This window comes from Marmota flaviventris, chromosome 1 (genome assembly GCF_047511675.1).
Source record: "Marmota flaviventris isolate mMarFla1 chromosome 1, mMarFla1.hap1, whole genome shotgun sequence".
In the NCBI taxonomy this organism is placed as follows: domain Eukaryota; kingdom Metazoa; phylum Chordata; class Mammalia; order Rodentia; family Sciuridae; genus Marmota; species Marmota flaviventris.
The window spans coordinates 16,437,077-16,458,375 of NC_092498.1; the positions used below are offsets into that span (position 1 = coordinate 16,437,077).

Below are 21,299 nucleotides of genomic sequence, written 5' to 3' on the forward strand. Positions count from 1 at the left end.
AGTCCTGCCAAATCGCTGAGCCTGGCCTTGAACTCACATTTCTCTTGCCTCAGCCTCTCAAGTCTCTGGGATTACAGGTATACACCCCCACACCTGGCTTGAACTTTGCTTTTGGTATCTTATTTAAGAAGAAATTCTTCCTTACTTTAAGGCCATCAACAAATTACCCTAAATTTTTCCTCTATTATTTTTTCAATTTGATTACTCAACTATGTGACTGTATTACATTAATGCAAGGCTTAAACTCTTTACACATATAGATTTAGGGAAAAGCCCAAAAGATTTGGAGTTAGCAGAAGGATGTGGGTTAGAACTCAGTTCTGCCTCTTCTCAGAGACATCATTTTGGACAAGATGACCAATGACAACTTCATAGGCTTTTTTTTTTTTTCAGTTTTCAGTGGACACAACATCTTTATTTTATTTTTATGTGGTGCTGAGGATCGAACCCAGCACCCCGCGCATGCCAGGTGAGCACGTTACCGCTTGAGCCACATCCCCAGCCCCGAACTTCATAGGCTTTTGAAAATTGAGTGAAAGAAATACCTAGAGCATAGAAAGAGCTCAGTAAATGGTATCACCATATATATATATATATATATATATATATATATATATATATATATATATATTAAAGTTCATCAATGATGGTGATACAACAATGTGAATATACTTAATATGACTTACTTCACCTTGTATCTTAAAAATGGTTAAAATGGAACCATGCACAGTGGTGCATGCTTGTAATTCCAGTGGCTCAGGAGGCTGAGGTAGGGGGATCCTAGGTTTGAGTCCCGCCAGCTGGCTGGGCTGGCAAGATGAGCAGGGTTTAAAGGAGCTGGCTGCATAAATAACTAAGAAATTGACAAAGAAACCACACAAAAAAGAAACATGAGTTTCTAAGAATGAGGGCAGGATGGCTCTGCGACCTTAAGGGTCAGCTCCATGCTGGACAGTGCTGGAAAAGGAGCAAGAGAGCACACCCAGAACCCCTCTATTTATTAGGGAAAAGACATTCGATAGAATATTCCACCCAAATAAGGCATGGGATAGGGTTTCAAAAGGTGGAATCTTGCTTTGTGATGTCTTGTGGTCAGCAGATTGATTGACATCTTGGCAAGTCACACCATCTCAGGTGCTACGTGGGATTATAGGTAAAGAGCGAGAGAGAGAGGGGCGGGGGAAAGGCACACTTTTGTTACACAGCCCAATCAGTGTGCAATGCCAGACCAGTCCCCTCAAATTGCTTAAATGCACATAGTTCATACACACACAGCCCATGGATGGCTCGCGACATCTGAGACCAGCCTCAGCAACTTAGTGAGGCCCAATTTCTAAATAATTAAAGGCACTGGCTCAGTGATAAAGTATCCTGGGTTCAATCCCTAGTTAAGAAAAAAAGAAAGTTAAAATGGTAAGTCTACCTATATTTTGCCATAAATCTGTTCAATGGACCAAGATTAATTCAAAGTTATATAAAAATAGCATGGTGTTAGGTCAAAATTAAAAAAGGAAAGTTGAAAGATTTAAAAAGAAAACACAGAATCCTAGAATTTGGGAGATTATATTAATATTTGAAAAGAAAAGGAGAAAAAAATGGGTTAATATTTAGCATGAACTTGTTAAGGCACTATTTCAAATTCCCAAATAAAACTCCAGGTCTTTTTGAAGAGAAGATAAAGGCTTTATTGCCATCTGGGGCTGAGAATGCAGAGAATGAAGAAGTTCTGCAACTTTTGACCACAGATTGAGATGGGAACAAGCTTATAAGGCATAAAACTGCAAAGAAGTGGGGGTGGGGGGCTGGAGAAGCAATCATAATCACAAGACACATTTCATAAAAGTGAAAAATTTCCAGGTTGTATAAAAAAGTTACATTCTGGGCTGGGGCTATAGCTCAGTGGCAGAGTGCTTGCTGAGCATACAGGAGCACTGGGTTCAATCCTCAGCACCACATAAAAATAAACAAATAAAATAAAGGCATTCTGTCCATCTATGACTACAAAAAAATTTTTTTAAAAAGTTACATTCTCAGAAATTACATTTTAAGAAGGCAGAACTTACATTCTCAGAAAAAACAATCTTGCATTAGTTCCATAGAGCAAGGATATTGTGGTCAGGGTGCAAGTAGGTGGTGGTAGAGATGTTATGTAGAGGGAGGCCAAATTCAATTTCACATTGGATGAGGTGTCTGAACAAAATTGGGTAAGTCTGGGCTAATTTTCAAATCAGCCCATAACAAACTGATTGTCACAAAATTTAACTAGTGTAAAATTGTCTTATGAATAGGATATGGGTTTGGAGAAAAAAGTTTATAAATAATAAAAGTATAAAAATAGAAAATAATGAGATAATTATAAAATCTCATATCTTAACTTCTAAGTACTAGAGATAAGATGTTAATGTAAGACAATTGGCTCCTTTTCTTACACTATAAACAAAAATCAAGTTAAGTCAGGTGCAGTGGTGCTTGTCTGTAATTCCAGTGACTCGGAAGTCTGAGACAGGAGAATCACAAGTTTGAGGCCATGCTTGGCAACTTAGACCCTATCTTAAAATTAAAAAATAAATAAATAAATAAATAAAGGGATGGAGATTTAGCTCAGTCCCCTGGATTCAATCTCCAGTTTTACACACACACACACACACACACACACAATTAAAAATTGACTAAAATACAGACAAAAAGCTTTCAACATTGACATTGGTGATGATTTCTGGATATGACATCAAAAGCTCAGTAATGAAAGGAAAAATAGACAAGTGGGACTATATCAAACTACAAAGCTTCCTGTGAAGGAAACAATCAGCAAAATGAAAAAAAAAAAGCTATGAAATAGGAGAAATTACTTGCAAATCATAGATCTGATAAAGGATTAATATCAGAAAAATAAAATAAAGTCTTATAACTCAATAGCAAAAATTCCAATCCCTGATTTTAAAATGTGCAATCAGAGCAGAACAGATAGCACTCTAAAGTCATATGGAAGGCCAGCAGGTAGATGTGAAGGTGCTCAACATCTTTAATCAACAGGGATATAGGGGCATGCCAATCAAAACACAAGGAAATATCCCATACCTGTTAGAGTGGTTATTATTAAAAATAAAATAAAATATAATAAAATAACAAGTGTTGGTGAGGATGTGGAGAAAAGAGAACTTTGGCACTCTGTTGTCAGGAAAGTCAATTGGAGCAAACATTTTAGAAAACAGTATAGAGATTCCTACCCACAAAAAATGTGAATGGAAGAAAGACACAATTGTGCTTTATAATGGCAACATGAGCACCTGATTGTTTTTGAAGTTATCCACAGCAGAACCACTTGGGGAAAAGCTTACACATTAAAGGTAGCCACAATGCCTGGAAGCCACCAACATCATGGGACACAGAGACTACACCTAAGTGTCTCTTTATATAAAGGAGAAACTTATTTGCAAAGGTTTCCACAGAAGGATTTGTGATCCTAGAAAAAATTAAGGTATCTAGGGTACTTTTTTTTGTTGTTGTTTGTTTTATTTTTGGTACTGGGGCTCACACCCAGGGCCTTTTGCATGCTAGACAAGCAGTTCTACCACTGAACTACACCCCCACGCCTAGGGGACTTCATTTAACAAAAATGACAAAGAGAAGAAAATAGATAAAATGTGGCCAGATTAACATTTGTAAGTATTTTATGTTCATGAACATTATAGAAGCATCATCCTAAGTAGAAATTGAAGAATATGGGAAATGACAATCCCTGGGAACAAGACAAAACATTGATCCTTTCCCAATGAATCGTTTCCCAGTGACAATCCTTGGGAAGGAGTTATCCACCAATCCTAAAATTGCAGTCCCTGGGAAGAAGACAAGCATTGATTCTTTCCCAATAAATTCTTTCCCAGTGACAGTGCCATAGATCCTGGAGGGAAAGAGATAAGCCCTGAATGCTGAACCCTAGACCCTCCATCCTTGCCCTTAAAGATGTTGCCCAGTAAAAACAAGTTTCAAATTCTCACAGTGTGTTTCCAGAATGCCCAAACTGACACATTCTGTTAAAGAGATTGAATCATCTCTCAATGTACTCAATAAAAACCCAGACCCCTTTTGTAATGGAGGTGGAGTGGGGAGGGGCATTTTCTACCCAGAAAGTGAGTCCCTTCGATGCCTAACTCCACTGCTGAATAAAAGGCATAATTGATCCATGAAGTCCACTCCTATCTTGATTATTTGTGCTTTCATTATGATGCCAAAACCATTTTGGTTACTTTTGCCTACAGAAGTTATATTCAAAATAAAATTTATTCATTGCAAAGTATTTTTCCACCAGCCTCTGTGAAGACTTCGAAAACCGTCAGGGGTTTGTTTGCACCATAACATAGTAAAATTTAAATTTTTACTTATGTTCAGTTTGGAGATTCACCATCTCATTGTTTAATTTGAGAAATAAACTTTCTTATGGAGAATAGCCTTTTATTATTAGAATGTATGAAGGATTTAAAATATTCATCTGATTCATTTGGTTGGGCATGGTGGTGCATGCTTACAATCTTAGGCTGAGGTAGCATGATTACAAATTCAAGGTCAGCCTGGGTAATTAAAAAATAAAAAGGTCTGGGGATGTAGCTTAGTGGTAGAGCTTCCTGGGTTCAATTCCCAGCACTGAAAAAAAAATTAAATATTAATCTGGAAGAAGTAACAAAAAATAAAATCCTAGAATAACTCCCTGATGCTATAAAGTTAATAAATAAAATCCCAAAATCAATGAAAGTAAAAAATGCTCACTGATCAGGTTATAAGAGATGTGTAAAGAGATGTGTAAACATCTACCTGAGCATGACCAAATGGAGTAAATTTAGAATTGTTTCTCTTTGAGTATCAGAAATAGACAGATCTGTATGTAGAAAGAACATGGACCTGTCATTGAAAAAAATAGTTTCAATGCATTCCCATTCAGGTAGATCTTGTGGGAATGTGATTCTAAGGCAATCATTTTGTCTCCGTTTTCTTCCATACCTTGATAAAATAAAATATTTCTCAGCTGAAAATTTAATGATTCCAGTTGTTTTAAAAGATTGCATTTGGGGCTGGGGATGTGGCTCAAGCAGTAGCACGCTCGCCTGGCATGCGTGCGGCCCGGGGTTGGATCCTCAGCACCACATACAAATAAAAGATTGCATTTGACATTTAATTTAGAGTACAAATTAAAAAGTTGTTCTTTTTTTGCTAAAGCAAATTGTATGAATAAACTATTAAAATCAGGGTTTGTTTATGTAAACAAATACTTCAAAATACTCAACAATTTCAAAGTTGTTTTTTGTTTTTTTGTTTACTTGCGGTAGTAGGGATTGAACCCAGGGGCACTCTATTAATGAGCTTTTATTTTTTGAGACAGAGTCTTATAAATTGCCAAGGCTGACCTGAACTTGAACTCTTCTTGTCTCAGCCTCCCAAGTTGCTGGGATTATAGGCATGTGCCACTGTATCTGGCAAAAGTTTTTATAGCTAATGAATAATTAGTGAGGACTTTACTTCAATAACTTTTTTTAAAAAGGCTAAATCTTTTCATTTGTAGTCTTATAAGGATGCTGAGGACAGAGTGTATAATTTATTATAGAAAATGATCTCACGGGCAGCTGGGAAACATAAAGCTCATCTATCAGGGATTGCATTTTTATTCACATAGGCAAACAGTTTGCTCAAGAGTAGATTATTTTATAATTGTATGTGTTTGAAGAAATTTACTTATATCAAAAGAGATGCAACAATAACATATGCCATGCTCTGCAAGCTTTTAAAAATATAGCAGACAATAAGATTCTGGATGGTAGTCTTAACCATTCACTTTTTAAAAGCCCTGCAACCATCTGTCCCTTATTTCCCGGGACAGATCTGGTTTCAATATTTTTTTTTAAATCATCTCTATAAACTTCCACAATTCTTTAGAAATTTAGATATTTGGCAAGTAAGAAATGAACTAAGTCAGTATACATTCAAATAAAAACATACATATATAAAAAGAAGCCAAAGTGATAGAAAATTGTAGGTTTAGGAAATATTTTGATTGTTTATAGGAGTTCATGCATGTCTAATATCTACTTAGTATCATCATAGACTCAGGAACTATCAGGAATAAGCGTAAATTCTAATCAATGCCCCACATCTCAGAATATACTTTTTCAAACAAGCATGGCTTCACCTCTGTTCATTGCTCAGTTTCCGCCCATCTGTTCTGGTAATTACTTTTCCTTCCTCATTGTGGTTTCCAGTGTCTGGACAGGCTTATCCTGTTTCCTCCGGATGATGGGTTTTGTTTGGAGTCAGTTTCCTGATTCCTTTTCCTTTTCCCTTTCATGCACTCCTATTTGGCTTCCCATTTGCACTGCAGACTTACACAGTGCATTCTAAATACTATTCCAACAATAATTCCTAAGATTCAGGACTGGAATACTCTGGCGCTTGATTTTAGTAGACGTTTTGTATCATCGCACACACCCCATGCATGCATGCACATGAGAAGAATATGGTGGATGAGTGTGTGGAGGGGGGGAGTGGTGAAGTGCTTTAAACACATTGTGATATCTAGGTTGTTCACATACATGTGGACAATGATGGATAAAACTCTACTTGAAAGACACAAAACTTAAGTTTAAAAAACTTAAATTGTCAAAAATGAAGTCACAAAATTCTTTAGTCCAGAGGAAGCATAGGCTTGAGAATGCAGTCACTTAGGTCATTAGGATCTGGCACAGCAGTTTCTGCAGACTCTCTGATGCCATAAAGATAATAAATATCCCCAGTAAGATCCTTTTCCTGCTTGTCACAATTCTTATCAGGAATGTATATCATAAGTGATCATCAACCAATCAACAGCTTTTACGGTTTCTATTGACCAATACAATTGTAATAACCCATTTGTGTAACCTCCTTCTTGGGGGGGGGGAGGTACTGAGGATTGAAATCAGGGGCACTGAGCCACATCCCCAGCCCTATTTTGTATTTTATTTAGAGACAGGTTTTCACTAAGTTGCTTAGTGCCTCACCATTGCTGAGGCTGGTTTTTGAACTTGTAATCTTCCTGCCTCAGCCTCTCAGAGCTGCTGGGATTATAGGTATGCACCAATGTGCTTGGTCTCCTTCTTGTTCTTATGTTTTAATCTATGAAAACACAGACCCCTTGGATGCCATTTTCGGACAACTTACTCTGACCAACTAGAACTTGTGTTTCCCTCTGGATGGTCATCATCATAACAGCCCAAATAAACTGTTTGTTCTCACACTTAAAGTGCCTTTGATTGCTTTTTAGGTCGACAACAAAAGAGATCATCTAGTTATATATTGGTGTTGGGACAATAGGATGGCAGGGTATCTTAAGTGCCAGGTATCAAGTTGCAAAATAGAAGAGAAGAAATAAAATCCAGGAGAAGTCATTATCAAAAATGCAACTTGCTCACAGGAAAAGGAAATTCATCTTTAGCTATGGTAGTAGAAGGGAAATGTGACCACAAAAGGCCCAGTCCAAATGAGGGCTGTTAAGGACAATTCTCCAAGTTTCTTGCCTTTCTGCACATCTTGCAACCAGGACACTGACTGCCCTTTGTTCTGAGTTAACTTTTCAAGGACATTCAACTGCCTTGAAACAGAGATAATGTCTTCCTTCATAGGGAAGAAAAAAAATTGTTTACCATTCAGTTTAGTAAAATAATGGTTCCTTTAGGGTAAAGGGCAGGCTTATAGTCCATTATTAAAAAAATTCTTGCTCCCTGAGCTCAAAATATCTTCTTTTGCAACAGAACTTACTATGTGTGCAGGCAACAACTGGACCTTTTATCATCCTGGGGGAATAGGGGATTGGGGAACTGGGGCAGAAATGCATTTTCTCTGGCTACTGCTGTTTCTGTGAGTAATAAGCAGTTGTTATGGTTTAGATGTGGTGTCCTTGTAAGTTCATGTGTGAAACAATGCAAGAAGGTTTGGAGGAGAAATGATTGAGTTATAGCCTTAGCCTAATCTGTGAATTAATCACTGAAGTGGCAGGGTGTGACTGGAGAAGAGGGGAATTGAAGTCTATATTTGTATCTGGCAAGGGAGTCTCTTTCTGCTTCCTGATCCCTGTGATCTGAGCTGTTTCCCTCTGCCACACTCTTCTACCATGATGTTCTGCCTTATCTGGAGCCTGAGGAATGGAGCTGGCCTTCTCTGGTCTAAGACCTCTAAAACCATGAACCCTCAAATAAAATTTTCTTCCCCTACAGTTGTGCTGGTTGGATCCTTTAGTCACATCAGTGAAAAGCCTGACTAAAACAGCAGTCCTTCATTTCTGTTGTGATTTTCTTTAAAGAGAGAATTTTAATATTTATTTTTTAGTTTTTCGGCGGACATAACATCTTTGTTTGTATGTGGTGCTGAGGATCGAACCCGGACCTCACCCATGCCAGGCGAGTACTCTACCGCTTGAGCCACATCCCCAGCCCTCTGTTGTGATTTTTAAAATTTTTTTTCTGTGGTGCTGGGGACCCAGGGCCTTGTGCATACAAGGTAAGCACTCTTCCACCTGAGCTATATCCCCAGCCCAAGTCCTTCTGATACAGGCATCTTATGTTTCTACCAGCATCCATAAAACTGTGGCAGCCTAACTAGATAGCTTGCATAGCAGGCAAAATCTCAGGCAGCTTAAAGTCCTTAATAGGACCCTGGGCACAGTATTAGGATTAGGTGGGATCTTAGTGTCCTTTGTGCTTCTATAACAGAATACCTGAGACTGGGAATTTCTAATTATCAGAAATTTATTGTCTCACAGGTCTGGATGCTGAAAATCTAATATCAAGGTGATGATGCTGGTAAGGAATTTTATTGGTGAATCATCATATGACAGACAACAAGAAGGTGAGAGAAAGATAAAACAGGGCTGAGCTCACCCTTTTATAATGAGTCTACTCCCTTGATAATGGCATTAATTCCGTTCACCAGGGAAAAGCCCTCATGGCTTAATCTCTTCTTTATGTTCCCACCTCTTGATATCATTACAGTGACAATTAAATTTCAACTTGAGTTTGAGAGGGGGCAAGCATTCAAACTATAATATGAGGGCACCTGATCTAAGGGAATTTTGTGATAGGGAGAAGAAATGCTTGCTATGGAGCAGAGGATTTCAGTTTTCCTTTATAACTAAAGAAGAACCGTTCTTGTGGAAGGTTCCATGAGATTCCAGACAAGTGCCAATGCTTTGACCGGGAGTTGGCAGTGGAGTGTTGTTTTGTGGTAGTCATGGTGAGAAATCCCAGGTACCCAAGAGAGCTGGGTAGAAGAGATCAGATGGCTTTGCAGACTTCCCATGGAGAATTCATGGGTATTGCTGTCCTAGAATGCCACACAAGTCCTGGGCATTTCAGTCTGGGTACTCTGAGGAGGTTAGCAATCTCTATATGTTTTTGTTTCATAGGTGCAGACTTCAAGTGAACCCTACATTGTTTCCAAGGAGAGCAGAGCAAGTTGTAGATTGCCAAATGCAGGTATGGCAGATTACACACAGAACAGGAAACAACAAGACTTTTCTTTTTTTTTTTTTTTTTTTCTTTTCTATGCTGAGGATTGATCCCAGGGCCTTGCACATGCTAGGCAAGTGCTCTGTTACTGAGACCCTAGCCCCCAGTCCCACACTTTTTCTTAAAGGCCAGATAGTTAAAAAAAATTTATTTTATTTTATTTATTTACTTTGTGTGTGTGTGTGTGTGTGTGTGTATGTGTGTGTGATACTGAATGTTGAACCCAGGATACTCTTCCTTTGAACTACATTCCCAGCCCTTTATAATTTTGAGACAAGGTCTTACTTAGTAGACCAAAGGGAGCTTGAACTTGCAATCCTTCTGTCTAAGCCTCCCAAGTAGGTGGATTATAGGTACCAGGCTAGACAGGAAGTATTTTGGTCTTATGATCTCTGTAGCAAAGATAGACAACTCTACTATCGTAGAGCAAAGTAGCTATAGATGATTTTTATGGGTGGGATTACATTCCAATAAACTTTTATTGACAAAAATAGGAGCAGGTTGAGTTTTGACTATGGGTGGTAGCTTGCAAATTCTTGCACTAAATGATTGTTATACAGGCTGGTTTTAGTGTGCTGTCTGACCTCAGGAGGACATTGTGCTTTTTTTAATGTTTTGTTTTGAAAATTTTTTGGTTTTTTGTGGTATCAGGGATTGAATCCATGGGCACTTTGTCACGGAGCCACATTCCAGCCCTTTTTAAATATTTTATTTAGAGACAGGGTCTCATTAAGTTGCTGAGGCTGGCTTTGAACTCAGGATCCTCCCTCCACTTCCTGAGTTGCTGGGATTAGGGGCATGTGCTACTGTGCCTGGCTTTTGTTTTGAAATTTTTATTTTATTTTTTTTGTGTGTGCTGGGAATTGAACCTAGGGCCTTGTATACATGAGGCAAGCACTCTACCAACTAGCTATATCACTAGCCCTGTTTTGAAATTCTTAGTACTTCTTTTTAAAAAGGGTCTTCACATTGTCACTTTGCACTGAGTCCTAGTTATATATAATCTTTTGCACTTGTATCATCGTAGACCTCAACAAAACCAACTTCAACCTGATATTGGCAGATTAAAATTATGAAATGAAGTCAGATGTAAGATATGAGATATGTGCCAGGAATACTTTAGAGATAAAATATTTCCTGGTTCAGCAGCAAGAAAAGTAGGAAACTGTTTCTTATCAGTTATATTGACCTATGTGAAGAAAGGATGGATCTTTAGTGATCCAGTAGGCATATTCTGGACTATTCTGGTTTGGGACTGAATATCCAATATAAATCTGTGACTGAAACATCAAGCCTAAACACACTACCTCTTGCTCCAATTTTGAGCATACATAATTTCAATTATATATAGTTTTTCAAACATTTCTCTAAAAATTCAGGATTGATTTTTTTTTTTTTCATAATAGCAAGTCCTGTTGCAAGTTGAATTTCTCATTGTAGCTAAATACATTGGTATCTGTCATAGTCCATTCAGGCTGCTAAAACACAATACCTTGACTTTCTTTAAAAAAAAAAAATATTTTTAGTTGTACATGGACACAGTAACTTTATTTATTTTTATGTGGTGCTGAAGATCAAACCCAGTGCCTCACACATGCTAGGCAAGCACTCTACTGCTGAGCCACTGTCCCGACTGGCAGGACACATCAACGAGGGCTGCGAACCTAGGTGGGGAGGAATGAAGGGACAAGAGACACGAGGGATGACAGCAAGACAGGAGTTCTGATCAAGCTGCAAACTTTTATTGTTCACACAGGGGTATTTATATGCTGGGGATGGAGAAGCTCTCTTATTGGCGGTTGCTGGATGTGGGTGGTAAAACTGCCAGTTGCAGGATGTCTGATGATCCTGATAACCGCAGGATATTTCAGGAAGATAGGTAGCTGCAGGATGTCTCCCAGGCAGGATGTCTCCCAGGGGGCTGTTTCTTGTAAATGTCAGGCTATTCTTTGAAGGAGAATTTCCTTCTAGCCCCTGACAAGCCACAACCCTAGGTCCACAATACCTTAGACCTTCGAACAGCTTTATTTGCAACAGAAATTTATTCTGCACATTCTGAAAGCTGAGAAGTTCACTATCAAGGGGCTGGCAGAATTGGTGTCTGGTGAAGGCCAGTTTTCTCATAAATGGTGCAATCTTGTGTCTTCACATGGTAGGGGGCAAACAGGCTCTTTTTGACCTCTTTTATTAGGGCCCAATTCTGTTCATAAGGGCTCTGCCCTCATGAGCTGATCACTTCCCAAAGGCTCCACTTCTTTCTTTTTTTTTTTTTTGGTACCAAAGTTTGAACCTGGGGGTGCTTAACCACTGTCACATCCCCAGCCCTTTTAAATATTTTATTTAGAGACAGGGTCTCCCTGAATTGTTTTAGGGCCTTGCTAAATTGCTGAGGCTGGCTTTTAATTTGCCATCCGCCTGCCTCAGCTTCCCAAGCTTTTGGGATTATAGTGTGTACCATTGCACCCGGCTTCCACTTCTTAATAGGGTTACACTTCAACATATGAATTTTGAAAGTGAAAAAAAATTCATACAATAGCAGTATTGTTTATCAGTATCAATCTATTATTTTCTCTTTCTTTTCTTTCTTTCTTTTTTTTTTTTTTTTTGTGGGTGCTGGTAACTGACTCCAGAGCCAGACACATGGTAGGCAAATACTCTACCACTGAGTTACACCAATCTGTTAACTTTAATTTTGTCAATTTGCCAAGATCCTGAGCTCTTGGCAAATTAACAAAATTAATTCAAACGAAGACCCACCACAGAATCAATGACTTCAGGAAGGCAAACATCATTGTGACAGATCAGTCATAGTCAATAGTCTGTTCTATGCCATGTGCCTCCTTGTAGTTTTTACATTAGGCATTCCCTAGTCTATGATGACTTATTAAGGCCATTTCTTCAGGGACATTATATGGCTGACTCTCAGTCTGGTGACTGACTGGGTGTTTGGGGATAGACTGATGTGATGGGGAGAAAAAGGAAAGTAAGGAAAAAAATAAGAAAGGAGGTGATCCAAAACATCCCATCATGCCTAGGTTTGATGTTTCATGGGGATTGTGAGAAGCCTAGTGACCCTGCCTGGAGACGGGGAGTGGAAGACTACTTCACAAGTGTCCTCAGCTCACTGAATCATCAGAGTATGGAGACTGAATGAAAGGTCACTTTCACATTTGATGAGTTTGCCCAAGGTTGTTAAACTTCAGAACAGCAAAGACACTTAATTATTATAACATACATTTCATAAGATCAATGTTATTTAAGAAAGAAATCTGAAGACTCTATTTGACTCCAAGCTTGGGAAATAAGATATGGAAAGATAGGATACAAGAAAGATATCATAAATTGAAACAAATTTGTACATCAAATATATCATTTTATTTTATTTTATTTTTTTTGGAAAATAAACTGACTTTTCTCAAAGACCAAAAATTTAAAGACATCTATAAAATAAGCTATAAAAACCAAAGAATGATTTGTAAACATGGTGATATGGCATAGAATATAATGAGCTTTAAATAACTGGGTTAGCATCTTAGAATAAAATGTTGAAGATACTTATGTAACTCAATCTTTACCATGTGCTCTTTTATTTTATTTTATTGGTACTACAGATAAAATCCAGGGGTGATTTCACCACTGAGCTATATCCCCAATCCTTTATATTCTTAACTTTGAGACAGGGTCTCCCTAACTTTCTGAAGCTGGCCTTGAACTTGTGATCCTCCTGCATTAGCTGCTGGGAGCCATTAGCCAAGTAGGTATGACAATTTCCTTGCCAGCGTACCCCATGTTGCTTAGTGGAAGGACTCATGGAAATAGGACATTTTGCAGTGACATTGCATGTAGGTGACCTTGCTCAAGGACCAGGGCGGATCCGGGTTTAGGGTGTTCCCGCTTTAGGATAATCCGGGTTTAGGGCATTCCCAGTTTAGGACAATCCAGGTTTAAGGTTATTCCTGCTGGGAATAGGGCGTATCCTGCTGCCTGAATTCCCCTTGAGTTCTCACGGGATTCAGACAGTATTTTTTGGGAGATAGTATTTTTTGGGAGACAGAAGCCTAGTGGGGGTGGATTTGGGCAGAGAACGTGGATTTCCCCAGAACGTGATTGTAGACGGCTGGTGTGAGTTCGCGAATAAAGAGTTGCTGTTTGAATCTACAAGCTGTGTGGTGGCTTGTGATTTTGTGCCCAGCCAGACTGCGGCAATTAGCCTCCCAAGTCACTGGGATTACAGGTGTGCACCACCATGCCTAGCTTTTTTTCTTTTTTTTTAATTTTTGGAACAGGGTCTAGCTAAGTTGCCAAGGCTGTCCTCAAACTTTCGATCTTTCTATCTCAGCCTCCTGAGTAGCTGGTATTATAGGCATGTGGCACCAGTCCTGGCTTAAAGTCAATTCCTTGTAAATGGTGAGACTTAATGTTTAGCACTGTTATTTTCCTTTTTCTTCTTCTCTTTGGGTGTTCCTTTGCTTATTACATGCCATTCATACAAGCATGGAAATGACTCTGTTATATTCCCTAGGAAGATTACAGGAAACAAGGCTTTCTTACCCAGTCAAGGTCTTCTGATCCCAAACCCTTAAGTTTCTCTCCATTAGCAGGAATTAATTAAAGAAGAAATGACCCTCAGCCCTTCTCCCATAGGAATGAAATGACCTAGCTACATTTTATCTATAAATAAAATAAACTATATTTTATCTCTCTGACTCCATTCTGCCTTTTTGACATGTTTATTTTCCTTCTTAGTTTTCCTGAGTCATTTTCTCCTTAACACCAGATTCTAGGAACACTGGTCTGGCTGCTAAATGTCTCATGACAGAAGACTGAAACTATTCCCCCCATAACAGCTACCCTCTCCTGGCCAAAAGAGCTCCATGTGGCTAATTCTGAGACAGTAGCTAGGATAATGATCAACCAGACCACAGGTGGACCAAGATGACCTGTTTTGCCAGCTCTGCAAACCTGTACACTTTTTGCTCCCCTTTTCTATAAAATTTCAAAGCTGTTATCAGTCCCTCTGCCACAGTCTGGCTGGGCACAAATGCCGCAGTCTGGCTGGGCACACAATCACGAGCCACCACACAGCTTGTAGATTCAAACAGCAACTCTTTATTCCCGAACTCACACCAGCCGTCTACAATCACGTTCTGGGGAAATCCACGTTCTCTGCCCAAATCCACGTTCTCTGCCCAAATCCACCTCCACTGGGCTTCTATCTCCAAAATATACTGTCTGAATCCCGTGAGAACTCAAGGGGAACTCAGGCAGCAGGATACGCCCTATTCCCAGCAGGAATAATCTTAAACCTTAAACCTGGAACCTAAACTGGGAACGCCCTAAACAGGATTATCTTAAAACCAGGAACACCCTAATCTGCCTTGGTCCTTGAGCAAGGTCACCTACATTCAATGTCGCTGCAACATGTCAGCAACATGGGGTACGCTGGCAAGGAAATTGTCATACCTACTTGGCTAATGGCTCCCAGCATCCCTCAAAGACAGATCTGAGGTCACTACCCCTTTATGTTCTTTCCACTGTGGCCAGACTGAAAATAAAATTCCTTTCCTTCCTTTACCATTGATTATGTCTTTGATTGCGTTTTTGAGGCCAATGGGTGAGCCTGATCCATTGGGTTCCCTGAACCCTGGGCTTTCCCTTATCTCTAGTAACAACTCCATGCCACCACTGTTGATGATGTGAGTCATGAATGAATGAAATGCATTAATTGGGCTTTATTCCTGAAATTCCATCTCCACTTGTGATAGTCCACTTTCTGTTACTATGACAAAATACCTGAGAAAAATTAACTTAGAGGTGGAAAATTGGTTTGAGCTCATGGTTTCAGAGGCTTCAGTTCATGGTGGCTTGGCTCCATTATTCTGGGGCTGCAGAGAGGCAGAACATCATGGCAGGGACCGTGTGCTAAAGCAAAGATGCTCACCTCATGGTGGCAGAAAGAGCAAGAAAGAGGGGCTTCAGTGACAAAAATATTCTTCAAAGGCATGGCCACAATGGCCCAACTCTGGAAGAGTAGGTCTCACTTCCTTTAAATTTCCATCACCTCCCAGTAGCACCACCTGCTGGGACCAAGTCTTTAACCCCTTAACCTTTGAGGCACATTCTAGATCCAAATTATAATATTACTACTCTTCTTTGCACCAGAGATTGGATTAGAGTAGAAGAGATGTCATGAAGCATTTCTTCTTGATCTGACCCTGACACAAGCATCTCCCACGTGTTTTACTTGTCCCAGGCTAACCCCAGGAAGGATGCTATCCAATGTACCTTCAGGATATAAGCCCCCAAACATAGATACCTATTTTGAAGATGTTTTCTGGGGTCACTCCTGGCACAAGTTATTCTACCAGAATCCTAGAAGAAAACAGATGGCAAATTAAGATAATTTAAGGATAATTTATAAATGGCTTATTTACAAAGTTGAGAGTAAAGGAAAGAGAAACCACACTGAAGCCAGATTTAAAGTTAGGTAGTCAGTGTAGTTAAATTGGTCTAATATGAGTGAAATCTAAAATGGAGACCATGTGGAGAATGACTCAGGGAAAACACAGGACAACTCATGGAATGTTAATGAAGTCCTGAAAAGGCCCTAGGCCAAAGTCCACCTCAAAGAAATGTTAATGAACAGCCCCCAGCAAAAAGGTACTGACTCAGAAGTCCTTCCTGACCAGATTACTTCTTTGGCCCACCTGTGTCCCACCCCTGGGGCCTTCCCACCTACATTCCATCACTGAAAGAACTATAAAAAGGGGAGACAACATCCCTTCCACGGATTCCACCTCTTGGGTCCCCTTCTTCCTCCGGGAGAAGTCTTTTCTGCTGTCCTTTAATAAACTTCTAATTTCTACTCTGACCTTGCCTCGGTGTGCTTCTTTGGTGTTATTCTTCAACATTGGGGAAGCAAGAACTCGTCACCGGTCAACAGCAGTAACAACACCACTATGGAGGGTAATAACAACAGGGAATTGTTACCTAATGAGAGTTAAATGGGTTAAAGGGGTTGGGATTTCAGGAGCCTGAGTTGAAGAGGGCTTATAGAAAGGGCATTTGACAATACCTGAGTGCTTTTATCAAGTTCTTAGAGATCTTGCAAGGAAGGAGCTGGGGAATAAATGTTCTGACCTGTCAGAACATCCCCTGATTTCCTGTCAGTTCTTCCCATTGGCCAATCAACATTGGTCAGCTCTCTGGAGCAGAAAGATGCAGGAAGGTAGAAAGTAGATCCAAAGGAGCAAACCCCAAATATATACAGGACTGGTGAAGCCAGATTTAAAATTAGGTAGTCAGTGCAGTTAGGTAAATTGGGTCTAATACCGAGTGAAATCTAAAATGGAGGCCATACTGACAATGATTCAGGGAAACGCAGGACAACTCATGGAATGTTGTTTGAAGTCCAGGAAAGGCCCTAGGCCAAAGTCCACCCCAAAGAAATGTTAATGGAACCCAGGAAATAGCCCCCAACAGATTTGGAGATAGCCTATCCCAAAGAAGTGATAAGCCCATCCCAAAAAAAGTGATAAAGAAGTCCTTCCTGCCCAGATTACTTGTTTGGCCCACCTGTGTCCTAACCCTTCCCCCTTACATTCCATCACCAAACCTATAAAAATGGGAACACATTTACCCTTCAATGGATTCCACCTCTTGGGTCCCCTTCTTCCTCCAAGTCTTTTCTGCTGTCCTTTAATAAACTTCTAATTTCTACTCTGACCTTGCCTCGGCATGCTTTTCTGGTGTTATTCTTCAACATCGGGGAAGCAAGGACTCGTCACCAGCCAACAGCAGTAACACTGGTGGCCAACAGTATACCAAGTAAAAAATATCCATGTAACTGGGCTTAGTGGCACACACCTGTAAACCAAGCTATTTGGGAGACTGAGGCAGAAGGATCAAAATTTGAAACCAGCCTGGGCAAGACCTTATCTTGAAATAAAATGAAAGAGTTGGGCATGTAGCTCAGTGGTAGGGTCCTTTTAAAAATAAGCCTCAGGGCCAAGAGTGCATGTATTTTTTCTGTCTTCTCCCTTCTCCCCCTCCATAGGAAGATTAGGGATATAGTGTTCTCTTTTCATCCCCTAGTTCATTGTCCTTGAACACAGGCACCACAGAGAGAAAAAGTCTGCCAGAGGATCTAATCAGTGACTACCTCCCAAATTAACAAGTGAATCCTAACATACCATCAGGGGGACCCCCTACCAGAGCACACCTGCAATGCAACTCTTGAAGAGTTTCTTTAAAATCCCCCTTTTCCTCCTGATGGGCAGAATCACAGCTTTTGGGGCAGGAGTCCTCTGTGTTTCTTCTTTGCTAGCAAAGCAATAACTATTTGTTTGTTTGTTTCCTTTTGCTCAAAACTGTATCTTCATTATCAAATCGGCATGGATTGGCTTTGGGCAAAGATGTAACAGTAGAACACTTGCCTAGCATGTATGCAGCACTGTGTTCAGTCTCTAGTAACATCCTCCCCCCCTTCACCGTCTTCCCCCACAAACCAATGTACACAAAGATTGGAGAGATCCTTACATCCACACCAAATATAAGACAAAAAGTGACAAAGAAAACAGAATCACAATTATAACACACCCACATAACCTCTATGGATACTTTTTTTTCCCCATCTAATAACATAGCTATGAAAATATGAAAAAATATAGCTACAAGAAATCAAAAGAGAAATTGATGGATAGAATATGGTGAGAAGTTTTTTTTTTTAAAGACAGAGAGAGAGAATTTTTTAATATTTATTTTTTAGTTTTCTGTGGACATAACATCTTTATTTTATTTTTATGTGGTGCTGAGGATTGAACCCAGCACCCTGCGCATGCCAGGTGAGCGTGCTACCACCTGAGCCACATCCCCAGCCCGAGAGAAGTTTTAATATACAATTTAGATAAGTTCCAGAGAGGTTGATAACAACTACTTTGTGGACAAAATTGAAAATATTCTAGAGCAGTAGCTGGTGATTTCCACATAAAAAGTGGATTGGAGTTATAGGTTGCAATGCCAGGCATTGGTTTGAGAGAATTTATAGTAGTCTAGCTTTAAAATGAGCTTCAATGAAGGACCCATGTTGGAACTTGAGTTCAATGGCCAGTATCTTTTTTTTTTTTTTTTATAATCCTTTTCTTTCCCCCAGAACTGGGAATTAAAACCAGGGCCTCCTCCAGGCTAGTTAAGCACTCAACCACTGAGCTATATCCCAGTGTTTTTGTTCCTGCTTTTTATCTTGAGACAGGGTCTGCTAAGTTGCTGAGGCTGGCCTTGAATTTGTGAACCTCCTTCATCAGCCTCCTTAGTAGTAGCTGGCATTATAGGCATGCACCATTGCACCTGCCTATGTATTCCATTTGTTAAATAGGGTTCAGTTGTTATGGTGGAGTTTGGGACCCCAAAAGACTACCAGAGACCAAGATCGATGTAAGTAGCAAAGAGGTGTTTATTGCGAGCTAGCTCAGTCCTCTGCGCACACAGCAACTGGTGACACTGAGAGGCCCCAAGCCCAGGGTTTGCAGCAGTTTTATACACTCTTTGGGGAAGGCAGGGACTTTACATACATCATAAAATTTCTTAGCAAATCATCACAAACTGCGGGGAAATCCTAAAACAACTCTAAAACATGATTAGCACATTCACTGGTGGGAACAAGTTGGGTAAGGGTGATTGGTTAGTACAAGAGGCGGATTCATTTGAACTGATTGGTTTAAGCCATGAGGGGAGGACATGCTGAACTACATTGTTTCCCAACATGTTATCAACCACCATAAACTAGTGGGAAGTCATCTGGCATCTCAGGTATTTTCCCTAACTCATGCTGATTGGTGGTTGCTAGGGGGTTGCTATGGGTCCCCACCTAGCCTGACAGAGTCAGGGACACCATGCCCTGCAGATCTCTCCTGTTATTTGTAGATAAACAACTCAACAGGGTGGGTATGTGCCTAGGAGTGCTCTGTGGGTCTTTCCAAGGACAAGGGTCACTCCCCCTTCCTTGGACAGGCTTTGCTCTGAGGTAGAGGCTGGTTTCTCAAAAATGGAGTCACATCAGTTTCTCACAGTTCAATGGCAGGTAAGAGAAAACCCCTAAATAACATTAACTTATCAAGATAAAGATTTCTTTTTCTTTTTTTTCCTTTTCTTTTTCTTGCTACTGGGGATTGAACTCAGGGGCACTCAATCAGTGAGACACATTCCCAGCCTTATTTTATTTTATTTTATTTTTGGTATTGTATTTAGAGACAGGGTCTCACTGAGTTGCTTAGCACCTCACCCTTGCTGACTGAGGCTGGCTTTGAACTCATGATCCTCCTGCCTCAGCCTCCTGAGCCACTGGGATTACAGGCATGCACCTCTGCACTTTGTCAAGATAAAGGTTTCTATTTTTCTTACAGGAAAGCCCAGAGGAATACAACACAAGGTTAGTATGATAGATCTAATCAAAATCCTCAGAAATCCAGACTACTTCCCACTTTCTGTCCCATTGTATCTAAGGGGTAGCTTTGAGCTCCTAGTCAAAGATGAACCCATCCATCCTTTCATACCCAGGCAGCAGGTTGGAGGAAGAGGGAAGGGTGGGCAAAGGAGAAATGGTAGCTATCTTTTAGGGGAAATCCTTGGCAGTTGTCATGGAATATATCCATTTACACCTTCATGGCTACAACTTAGACATGATGAAGCCAGAATTAGACAGGCAGATAGGCGAGGGTCAGATCCAGAGAATGGAGGAATTGAAATGTTAATTCCTTCAGAGCCCTTATCAAGAACCTGCCCCAGGAGCAGTGTGAAGAAGAAGAGGCAAGAATGACCCAACCCCAGGACCGACCAAAGCTGCGTGCTGCTGCATCCCCGCGTCCAGCGCCTTGGTCCCACTGCCGTTGCCACCATGCCCAAGAGAAAGGCTGAAGGGGGGGGGGGGGCTAAAGGAGATAAAGCCAAGGTAAAGATGAACCACAGAGAAGATCAGCAAGGTTGTCTGCCAAACCTGCTCCTCCAAAGCCAGAGCCCAAGCCTAAAAAGGCCCCTGCAAAGAAGGGAGAGAAGGTACCCAAAGGGAAAAAAGGGAAAAGCTGATGCTGGCAAGGATGGGAATAACCCTGCAGAAAATGGAGACACCAAAACAGACCAGGCCCAGACAGCTGAGGTGCTAGAGACGCCAAGTGAAATGTGTGCATTTTTGATAACTGTGGACTTCTGGTGACTGTACAGTTTGAAATACTATTTTTTATCAAGTTTTATAAAAATGCAGAATTTTGTTTTACTTTTTTTTTTAAGCTATGTTGTTAGCACACAGAACACTTGATTGTTGGTTTTTTTGGGGAAGGAGCATATGTCACTAGTAGAATGTCTCCAAAGCTGGATTGCTGTGGAGGAAGACACCTTTCCCTTCTAGTTTTGAGAGACTTCCTCTTTGTTGCCAAGAGGAAGGGATTCCCTGATGTTGGCACACATAGCCACTTTGGCACAAATGCCTTGTGGTATGGAAAAACTCATACTCATCTGTATGTCCTCCTGTCCCTCTCTGCCATCGGCATAGACTTAACTCCCCTAAACTCAGACCTGTTGGGACCTGATTCCCAACGATTGGTTTTACCAGTGTGTGGGGCAATCTGGACTTTCCAGTGATGTCATTGAGAATAGTGTCCCTCAGAAGAGCAGCAGTTCCTTTTCTAGATTGTGGATCTTCAGATTAATAATTTTTGCTATTTTCCTTTCATTTCCTGAAAGTCAGAGTGGCTTGTGAAAAGTTGTTAAACAACATGCTAAATG

At 40.3% G+C, this 21,299-nt stretch overlaps 1 pseudogene; it reads left to right on the forward strand.

Annotated features, from left to right (window-relative positions):
- The first annotated feature begins 20,415 nt into the window (after positions 1–20,415).
- On the forward strand, positions 20,416–20,730 carry LOC114105624 (non-histone chromosomal protein HMG-17 pseudogene; annotated as a pseudogene).
- Positions 20,731–21,299: the final 569 nt, after the last annotated feature.